Source organism: Anopheles ziemanni, assembly GCF_943734765.1.
Source record: "Anopheles ziemanni chromosome X unlocalized genomic scaffold, idAnoZiCoDA_A2_x.2 X_unloc_9, whole genome shotgun sequence".
NCBI classification, from domain to species: domain Eukaryota; kingdom Metazoa; phylum Arthropoda; class Insecta; order Diptera; family Culicidae; genus Anopheles; species Anopheles ziemanni.
The window spans coordinates 170,001-180,587 of NW_026689861.1; the positions used below are offsets into that span (position 1 = coordinate 170,001).

The window sequence follows — 10,587 nt, forward strand, 5'->3', positions numbered from 1 at the left end:
TGGTTTCTTTTCCTCCCCTTATTAATATGCTTAAATTCAGGGGGTTGTCACACATGAACTGAGGCTTATGTACCTTGCGGTTGTTATCGTCACATCTGGCTTGCGACTACTTTGTTTCAATGTCCAATATGTACCGTTGGACTCGGTTAACGGGCTGTTAGCCCGCGTGTGGTTTAACTCACTGATACCTTCCATTGCCCATACGCTAGTTTGTTTGTGTTCCTTTGGTCAACTTCCATACTTGAATCATTTGTGCTACCGCTGCTGCTTCGACGCTACTTTGACATCTTCGCTTCTATTTAAATAAATAAATAAGCTGAAGCTAGACATCAGTAAACACCACCACAGACACCACAAGCACGCCTTCTCCTCGTACTTCCGCCTCACGCGGGAACACGGACGCTCTAAATACTTCGAATTCCAATGCCAGTATATTGTAAACCACGGGTTCTTTAATGCTAGCGGGTCGTCGCGACCCTAGTTAACATCATGGTGCACGTCTCGTGACGGGTGTCACGGCGTAGTTAAATGTATGCGATACATTTCTCAAATATAAGCGCTCAGTCATCTGTACATCATGGTAGGTTCCCACGACGTGCAATATGCGTTCAACTTATCAATGTTCATGTGTCCTGCAGTTCACATTATGACGCGCAGTTAGCTGCGGTCTTCATCGATCCATGAGCCGAGTGATCCACTGCCGAGGGTGACTAACTTGCGTAAGCCGCCGCTGTGCGCGTATACCCGTTCCCCGTAGGGAGGAGCAAGCCGCCGCTTAGAGACGAAGCATAAAGTGTCCTCATTCCACATAGGGCAAGCTGGATTAATCCATTTTACCCAGGACGGCCGAAGCGGCGTGGACCAGGGGAGAACTGAACCTTATACTTCACACCACAGTAAGTCTACGTGTCCTCTTCCACATAGGGCAAGCTAGAACTAACTATCTTACCCAGGACTGCCGAAGCAGCGTGGACCAGGGGAGGAACACACTTTTCATGGAAACGTAAGGCATCCATGACTGCCATAACGTAAGCCGCCGCTGTGCGCGTATACCCGTTCCCCGTAGGGAGGAGCAAGCCGCCGCTTAGAGACGAAGCATAAAGTGTCCTCATTCCACATAGGGCAAGCTGGATGAATCCATTTTACCCAGGACGGCCGAAGCGGCGTGGACCAGGGGAGAACTGAACCTTATACTTCACACCACAGTAAGTCTACGTGTCCTCTTCCACATAGGGCAAGCTAGAACTAACTATCTTACCCAGGACTGCCGAAGCAGCGTGGACCAGGGGAGGAACACACTTTTCATAGAAACGTAAGGCATCCATGACTGCCATAGTGCGTAAGCCGCCGCTGTGCGCGTAAACCCGTTCCCCGTAGGGAGGAGTCAAGCCGCCGCTTAGAGACGAAGTATGAAGTGTCCTCTTCCACATAGGGCAAGCTAGAATGAACTATCTTACCCAGGACCGCCGAAGCAGCGTGGACCAGGGGAGAACTGAACTTTATACTTCACACCACAGTATTGAGTAATGTGCCCTCTTCCACATAGGGCAAGCTGGAATGTTCCATTTTACCCAGGACGGCCGAAGCGGCGTGGACCAGTGGAGGACTACACAATCATGAGGTTTGATATCGACTTGTGTGTTTCAATAGGATACCGATGGTATGGTTTGAACCGATTTGATTTAGCCATTCTGAAGTCATCACTTGGTTGAAGCGCTGAACTAGGGAGGCATCGTTTACATATATATTGGTTTTCGCATGCTCTACTAGGTTAATGTCATAGGGTTGGCTATCGAGCATGCCCAAGTGATGACTTGATTGTGTGCTTGCTTGAATTCTTCACATTTCATACCATCGGTTAGTTGTCGAATCATTCCTCGATCATAACCTTCGTTCTTGGTTCATGTATGCTCTCTTCCACATAGGGCAAGCTAGAATTAACTATCTTACCCAGGACCGCCGAAGCAGCGTGGACCAGGGGAGAACTATACTTTGTCTTGTATGCCCTCTTCCACATAGGGCAAGCTAGAACTAACTATCTTACCCAGGACCGCCGAAGCAGCGTGGACCAGTGGAGGACTATACTTTGTTCATAACACCACAGTATTGAGTAATGTGCCCTCTTCCACATAGGGCAAGCTAGAATGAACTATCTTACCCAGGACCGCCGGAGCAGTGTGGACCAGTGGAGGACTACACAATCATGAGGTTTGATATCGACTTGTGTGTTTCAATAGGGTACCGATGGTATGTTTTGAACCGATTTGATTTAGCCATTCTGAAGTCATCACTTGGTTGAAGCGCTGAACTAGGGAGGGGCATCGTTTACATATATATTGGTTTTCGCATGCTCTACTAGGTTAATGTCATAGGGTTGGCTATCGAGCATGCCCAAGTGATGACTTGATTGTGTGCTTGCTTGAATTCTTCACATTTCATACCATCGGTTAGTTGTCGAATCATTCCTCGATCATAACCTTCGTTCTTGGTTCATGTATGCTCTCTTCCACATAGGGCAAGCTAGAATTAACTATCTTACCCAGGACCGCCGAAGCAGCGTGGACCAGGGGAGAACTATACTTTGTCTTGTATGCCCTCTTCCACATAGGGCAAGCTAGAACTAACTATCTTACCCAGGACCGCCGAAGCAGCGTGGACCAGTGGAGGACTATACTTTGTTCATTACACCACAGTATTAAGTATGGTGTCCTCTTCCACATAGGGCAAGCTAGAACTAACTATCTTACCCAGGACCGCCGAAGCAGTGTGGACCAGGGGAGGACTATACTTTATACTTCACACACTAGCCATACTGAAGTCATCACTTGGTTGAAGCGCTGAACTACGGCGGGGTAATCGTTTACAGGTTATAATCATATAGCTGCATGCTCATTAGTAGATAATGGAATATTGTATGGCAATATGAGCATGCCCAAGTGATGACTTTGTTTCAAGCTCAACAGGTAGGGTATTGAGTCCTCTTCCACATAGGGCAAGCTAGAATGAACTATCTTACCCAGGACCGCCGGAGCAGCGTGGACCAGTGGAGGACTCTATACTTTATACTTCACACCACAGTATTGAGTACGACTTGCATAAAGCCCCTATTGAGAACCACGAGGGCTCTCTCAATGTAGAACCACGAGGGCTCTAGTACCGATTCTCTCGGTACGGCTTGGTCCGTGTTCCTTTATGCTTGTACTCGCAGAAAGTCTCAACCCGGAGGTCTTGACTTTGATTGTCATAGTTGGACTACGACGGGGCATCCGACCATTGCTGATCGAACACCCCTGATTCACCATCTTTCGGGTAGGCGGTACGCGTACCTCCGGACGCGGAAGTCTCAACCCGGAGGTCTTGACTTTGATTGTCATAGTTGGACTACGACGGGGTATCCGACTCATCGAATACCCCAGAAGCACACCATCTTTCGGGTAGGCGGTACGCGTACCTCCGGACGCGGAAAGTCTCAACCCGGAGGTCTTGACTTTGGTTGTCATAGTTGGACTATGACGGGGCATCCGACCATTGCTGATCGAACACCCCTGTTACACCATCTTTCGGATAGGCGGTGCGCGACACCACCGACGCGGAAAGTCTCAACCCGGAGGTCTTGACTTTGTATTGTTGGATAGTCCTCTTCCACTATAGGGCAAGCTGGAAATATTCCATTTTACCCAGGACTGCCGAGGCAGCGTGGACCAGGGGAGAACTTCACGGAATCTTCAGGCATCCATGATTGCCATAGTGCGTAAGCCGCCGCTGTGTGCGTCAACTCGTTCCCCGTGAGGAGGAGTCTAGCCGCCGCTAAAAGACGAAGCATTAAGTGTCCTCATTCCACTATAGGGCAAGCTAGAATGAACTATCTTACCCAGGACCGCCGAAGCAGCGTGGACCAGGCGAAGACTATACTTTATACTTCACACCACAGTATTGAGTACGACTTGCATAAAGCCCCTAATGAGAACCACGAGGGCTCTCTCAATGTAGAACCACGAGGGCTCTAGTACCGATTCTCTCGGTACGGCTTGGTCCGTGTTCCTTTATGCTTGTACTCGCGGAAAGTCTCAACCCGGAGGTCTTGACTTTGATTGTCATAGTTGGACTACGACGGGGCATCCGACCATTGCTGACCGAACACCCCTGATTCATCATCTTTCGGATAGGAGGTGGGCGCACCTCCGACGCGGAAGTCTCAACCCGGAGGTTCGGACTTAGAGTTTTTCCCATTTAAAAGTTTTTCTCTTAGCCATACTGAAGTCATCACTTGGTGAACGATTGAACTAGGGCGGGTTAATCGTTTATAGGTATCATGTGGTTTGCATGCTCTCTTAGGTTAAGGTCATGTGGTTGGCTATCGAGCATGCCCAAGTGATGACTTTGTTTCACGCTTGCTTGATTTCTTCATGATTCCCTGTTATATAGTGTAATCATTCGAGAACAGGGAATCTTTGGTTTTGCTCAACAGGTATTGGATGTCAACTTGGTATCTAGATCGCATTAAGTCTCAACCCTTAGGTTCGGACTTGTATAGTGACATCTTGTTACGGTCTTGAGTCTCAACCCGCAGGTTCGGACTACTTAGTGTTTGATCGAATATAATATGGCAACTTGTGCCTAAGTCTCAACCCGCAGGTTCGGACTTCTGTTTATTTGGCCAATGTATGTATAAGGCAACTTGTGCCTAAGTCTCAACCCGCAAGTTCGGACTTGTGTATTTGTTCGAAGTCATGTATAAGGCAACGTGTGCCTAAGTCTCAACCCGCAGGTTCGGACTTGTTAGTGTTTCGTCAACTTTCATATGGCAACTTGTGCCTAAGTCTCAACCCGCAGGTTCGGACTTGTGTATTTGTTCGAAGTCATGTATAAGGCAACTTGTGCCTAAGTCTCAACCCGCAGGTTCGGACTTGTGTATTTGTTCGAAGTCATGTATAAGGCAACGTGTGCCTAAGTCTCAACCCGCAGGTTCGGACTTCTATAGTGTTTCGTCAATTATCATATGGCAACTTGTGCCGAAGTCTCAACCCGCAGGTTCGGACTTCTATAGTGTTTCGTCAATTATCATATGGCAACTTGTGCCTAAGTCTCAACCCGCAGGTTCGGACTTGTGTATTTGTTCGAAGTTTTATATAAGGCAACTTGTGCCTAAGTCTCAACCCGCAGGTTCGGACTTCTATAGTGTTTCGTCAATTATCATATGGCAACTTGTGCCGAAGTCTCAACCCGCAGGTTCGGACTTCTATAGTGTTTCGTCAATTATCATATGGCAACTTGTGCCGAAGTCTCAACCCGCAGGTTCGGACTTCTATAGTGTTTCGTCAATTATCATATGGCAACTTGTGCCGAAGTCTCAACCCGCAGGTTCGGACTTCTGGAAGGATCACTTGGCCACTAATGATCCTTCCGCAGGTTCACCTACGGAAACCTTGTTACGACTTTTACTTCCTCTAAATCATCAAGTTCGGTCAACTTCGATAAAGCAGACGCGGTTCACGAGGATCCAGCGAACGATCATCTCCAAAGACCTCACTAAATAATCCATCGGTAGTAGCGACGGGCGGTGTGTACAAAGGGCAGGGACGTATTCAACGCTGGCTGATGACCAGCACTTACTAGAAGTTCCGAGTTCATATGGACCATTGCAATCCATAATCCCTACTAAGTGAGTATTTGAGTGATTTCCCGTTCCTCTCGGAATAGGAGACACGCTGCTACCCACATTGTAGCACGCGTGTAGCCCAGAACATCTAAGGGCATCACGGACCTGTTATCGCTCGATCTCATTTTGCTAAACACAAATTGTCCTGCTAAGCAGCGTACCGTAAGTGCACTTGCGCACACGAACAGCGAAGGTGTCAGGTCATACTCCACCGAAAGGTCCTAACCCGTTCCAATCGGCATCGACGCATTAACGCTGACTGCGTTCTAGTTAGCATATGTGAGTCACGTTCGTTATCGGAATTAACCAGACAAATCAATCCACGAACTAAGAACGGCCATGCACCACTACCCTTAAATTTGAGAAAGAGCTATTAATCTGTCTCACCTCCATAAGTTCGGACCTGGTAAGTTTTCCCGTGTTGAGTCAAATTGAACCGCAAGCTCCATTTCATTTTTTTTTTTTTTTTTTTTTTTTTTTTTTGGACGAGGGTTCACATTGGCCTTGGCCCCGAAGGACCATGACCAACATTACTCCCTCCTCTGAGCCTTTAACCTTCCGTCACGCTGTGCACCTACACGGTAGAAGCGATGACGGAAGAGGCATCTGTCCCTAGGATAAAATCACACTTTACGGACACTGTGGCACGCAACTAACTCCTGAAGGGTGAAAGCGCGTGTCGCCAAAGGTCTAACAGGTACTACCCTGACTACCAGGGGCTATTTCCCAAGCCTAAGGAGACGGACTCGGCGCAATGCAACTTAAGCGGCTCAGAAGATCGATCCGACAGCTGACTTACATGACACCAATACCTCCTAAAATCCCGTAAATGGGACTTGCACTAAGGTTCAAATATCATGCGGATGCGTCAGCCCGCAAAACTAGGCTCCTGCCTCGTCTACGTGCTGGGTCTCCGATATCTGACACTTCTTGATGTTACTCATGCTGGCCCGCAAAACCAAGCTCCTGCTCGGTCTACGTGCCGTCCCTTGTGGCCTGTTTGGAATGTACAAGGCCCTGAACTCGACCGGTGTCCTAAAGGTTGTTCAGCGATGGTTCGGTACCGCGATTGGCGGGTGGGTCAGCAACCCCCGGTGCATCCCTCCCCAAAGCATCACAAACCTTAAGTATCCAGTCTTGTTCCCTTCACCCTGAGGTCGTCCAACGTCTGACTTGACTTAGTCATGGAAGACTTGGTTGCCTTGGTCGGCAATCCTCGGCGCCCTACATCAACCAATTCTTTGTCGCGTCTATGTCGGACTTGCCCTCATCCACTTTCCCTGGCCGATGTTGTGCCAGGCCCTTGACAGTTCAGGTTTCTGGATTGACTTGTTCATTATCGCATAGTTATCACCGGCAGCGCTTAGCGGTGGATCCCTTACCGACAAATCACAAGTCGCCCCATAGCCTGTCCTGCCCTCACTCCACACTGTGCGCTTTCGCGCCTGCACTAATGTGCCCGCGTTCTGCACCCGCTGGTGCTTCCTTTGGCCTGGCTGGTCTTGTGCCAGGCCCTTGACAGTCTGGTCTCCGGTTTGACGAGACAATTGTCGCAAAGGTACCACCTTGGTGCCAACGCTCACCGGTGCATCCCCTATCGACGTATGGCAAGTCGCCCCATAGACCTTTCCGTCACCTTCCTACTGTGCGCCTTAGCGCCTGCACTTACGTGCCCGCCTGTGCCGCAAGCGTCGTCCGTTCTGCTGCTGGTCATGGCTTTCGATGTGACCATCCCATCATACTCGCCCGCCAGCAACCCCAGGAGAAGCACCACCAACTCCTTCGTGTCCGAACGTCCACTCGCGGCCTGCGCATCGGTCTCAGTCCTGCGCCCCGGGAGGCGACAGAGCACATCTGGACTTCGACCTTTGCGACTTTTCGTGAAACTTCCAGGAGAGTGAATCCCTTCCGAATCACTCCCTATGTCTTCGCGGTCCTGTCCGCTGACATAGGGTCCATCCTAACCTCCCTCACTCGGAGAGGCTAAACAGACCAGAGGGCTAGGTATCTAAAACCAGGATTAAAGACACCTTACAAGGCCCGTTCCGTCTGCGGCACACTACCATAACCCCGGCCCAACAGGGTCATCACCCTGATAGTGCACGGGAGGGCGGATATCCCTCCCACCCGGATCTCTGTTCGTCACCCCTGTCTCCAGGGGGTCCAGTGGCGCCACGAGGAGGCCAGTATTCCAGGCGTTCACGCCGTCACACCGTTTGACCGGAATGACCCCGCAATGACTGCGAGCCCGCAAGCTCCATTTCATTGTGGTGCCCTTCCGTCAATTCCTTTAAGTTTCAACTTTGCAACCATACTTCCCCCGGAACCTGACTTTGGTTTCCCGGAAGCTACTGAGAGCACCTGGTTGTAGCGTCTCCCAATTGCTAGTTGGCATCGTTTACGGTTAGAACTAGGGCGGTATCTAATCGCCTTCGATCCTCTAACTTTCGTTCTTGATTAAAGAAAGCATCCTTGACAAATGCCTTCGCTTTAGTTAGTCTTACGACGGTCTACGAATTTCACCTCTCGCGCCGTAATACTAGTGTCCCCAACTACTTCTGTTAATCATTACCTCCGGTCTGAGTACAAACCAATGAAAGATTAGACCAAGGTCGTATTCCATTATTCCATGCAAGATTATTCTAGGGCGTTTGGGCACCCTGCTTTAAGCACTCTAATTTGTTCAAGGTAAACGTGAGCGGTCGAGCTCTATGTTACACTTGCACCCGTTGAAGGGCACACCATGACACAGACTTGGTGCCCTACCACACCATTGAGTCGCAACCAGATTCCGACTTGGCCCACCGACCACGGGTTGACCGGGTCGGCGGAGCCGGACTGTGTTGGACAAGTATCAACTTCGAACGTTTTAACCGCAACAATTTTAATATACGCTAGTGGAGCTGGAATTACCGCGGCTGCTGGCACCAGACTTGCCCTCCACTTGATCCTCGTAGAAGGATTTATGCTCTACTCATTCCAATTATGAAACATCATTAAAGAGTTTCATATTGTTATTTCTCGTCACTACCTCCCCGTCCCGGGATTGGGTAATTTACGCGCCTGCTGCCTTCCTTGGATGTGGTAGCCATTTCTCAGGCTCCCTCTCCGGAATCGAACCCTGATTCCCCGTTACCCGTTGCAACCATGGTAGTCCTCTATACTACCATCCATAGTTGATAGGGCAGATATTTGCGAGATCTGTCGTCGGTGCGAGACCATACGATCAGCATCATTATCCAGACTTCAACTCAATGACACGGAGAACCCGCGATTGGTTTGACTAATAAGTGCACCAGTTCCCGCGAGGGTCCTGGCATGTTGCATGTATTAGCTCTAGATTTTCCACAGTTATCCAAGTAACTAGGTTGATGATCTCGTAAATTATAGCTGTTATACTGAGCCTTATGCGGTTTCACATTAAATCTGTTTGTACTTAGACATGCATGGCTTAACCTTTGAGACGAGCGTATATTACTGGTAGGATCAACCAGAATTCCGACTTTGCGTTCGAATGTTCATTGTCCCATTGCACCCGGAGGAGCAAACACCACGTTCTATATGTTGTCAAGTCCGGTAGCACACGGGAGGCGAGCCCCCGTGCGAACCTCATTGCCCTCGTATCACACACACCCGATGCACCGGACAGGCACTTGAGCGGCATTCGACTCCGCTAAGCGCTCGTGCGCCCGATTGTGCATGCGCTGACGGGGCCTTCATACCCCTACCACAGCGACCTTATGCCAAACTTCCATGAATACTTAGGTGAGCTGACAAGGGCCTTCATTTCCCTACCATCAACTAAAGGACACGCTAGGCGCGTCCGATCATTGCAACTGCGGGGCTTTCATACCCCAATCACCACAGTACGCAATTCACCAGAGTTTAATCACAACCCCCCCGGACATGGCACACTATTAACTTGCAACAAAACTTAGTGTGTGCCGGGCACATCGGTTCCACAAAATCATTCCCGATGTACCCCAATTGGGGTTGTGAACGCATCCATGGTCCTCTGACACACCCAACCAAGCGTGGATACTACATACCTCAAACACCCAGTACACTAACAGACAAATCAATATATGGTTGCTTTCCCCCAGACATTTGCCAATCACTTGGCACCCGGACGGGAACTCGCTCCTGATTGCGCCATTGCCACCCATTTGCCAAGAGCGAGTTCTGTATGTAGGTTTCATTTGGAAAGACAACCGTGTACTGGATATTCTATCCGACGATTACAGATGACGAGTACGAGACTCGACTACACTCACGGATAATACATTTTGGGTCGAGATTGCTTTCGGGGTTTTCGATTGGTCTTGCGCTTGTAAACGTATAACTTTGACTTGTGGTAACCTCGGTATGTTAGTCGATCACCTGGTTGTGAACTGGGTAAGGGTGGGCAATCTGTTCACTTGCACTCTGGGTAGGAATATGGTGAGCGCTATAGGTTAAAGATCATGGTATGGTTCCATCGTGATGACTTTCGCTAGATAGTAGTATGTTTGGATAGTTATAACGTTTTTGGCCATTTGTTCATAGTGTTCGGTCCATTGAGGAATTCGATTGGTCTTTGCTTCACACACGTGGTCGATCACTTGGATGTGAACTAGGGTGAGATTAAGGTGTTCACTAGTGCTCTTCGGTTTTGGATCAGTAATGAGCACTTGATTGGTTTCGCATAATATGTATCCATAGTGATGACTCTTTCCAGCTTAAGATTTCGTTACCAGTTTCGAATCCTCCCCACGTTCGCTTTTACTTGGTTAGGTTTTCGAGTGTAGATTTGAAAGCAATCTCATGTATGTATCCCATCTGATATAAGCCACTGACAGTTCATGTCACCTCGTTCAACTCTCGCTGGGTCACAGAAGTATGTTACTGCGCCCATTATCCCTACTCGGATAGGTTCGGTTCGTTCGTTT

General features: G+C 49.1%; 1 non-coding gene and 1 pseudogene across 1 annotated transcript; both read right to left on the bottom strand.

The window, feature by feature from the left end:
* The window catches only part of LOC131292717 (large subunit ribosomal RNA), an 11,105-nt pseudogene extending 11,038 nt beyond the window's left edge, over positions 1-67 (bottom strand).
* Positions 68-554: 487 nt separating this feature from the next.
* LOC131292719 (5.8S ribosomal RNA) lies at positions 555-709 on the bottom strand. The gene has a single exon (XR_009190326.1). It is a non-coding gene; the product is annotated as a 5.8S ribosomal RNA (ribosomal RNA).
* Between the last annotated feature and the right edge of the window lie 9,878 nt (positions 710-10,587).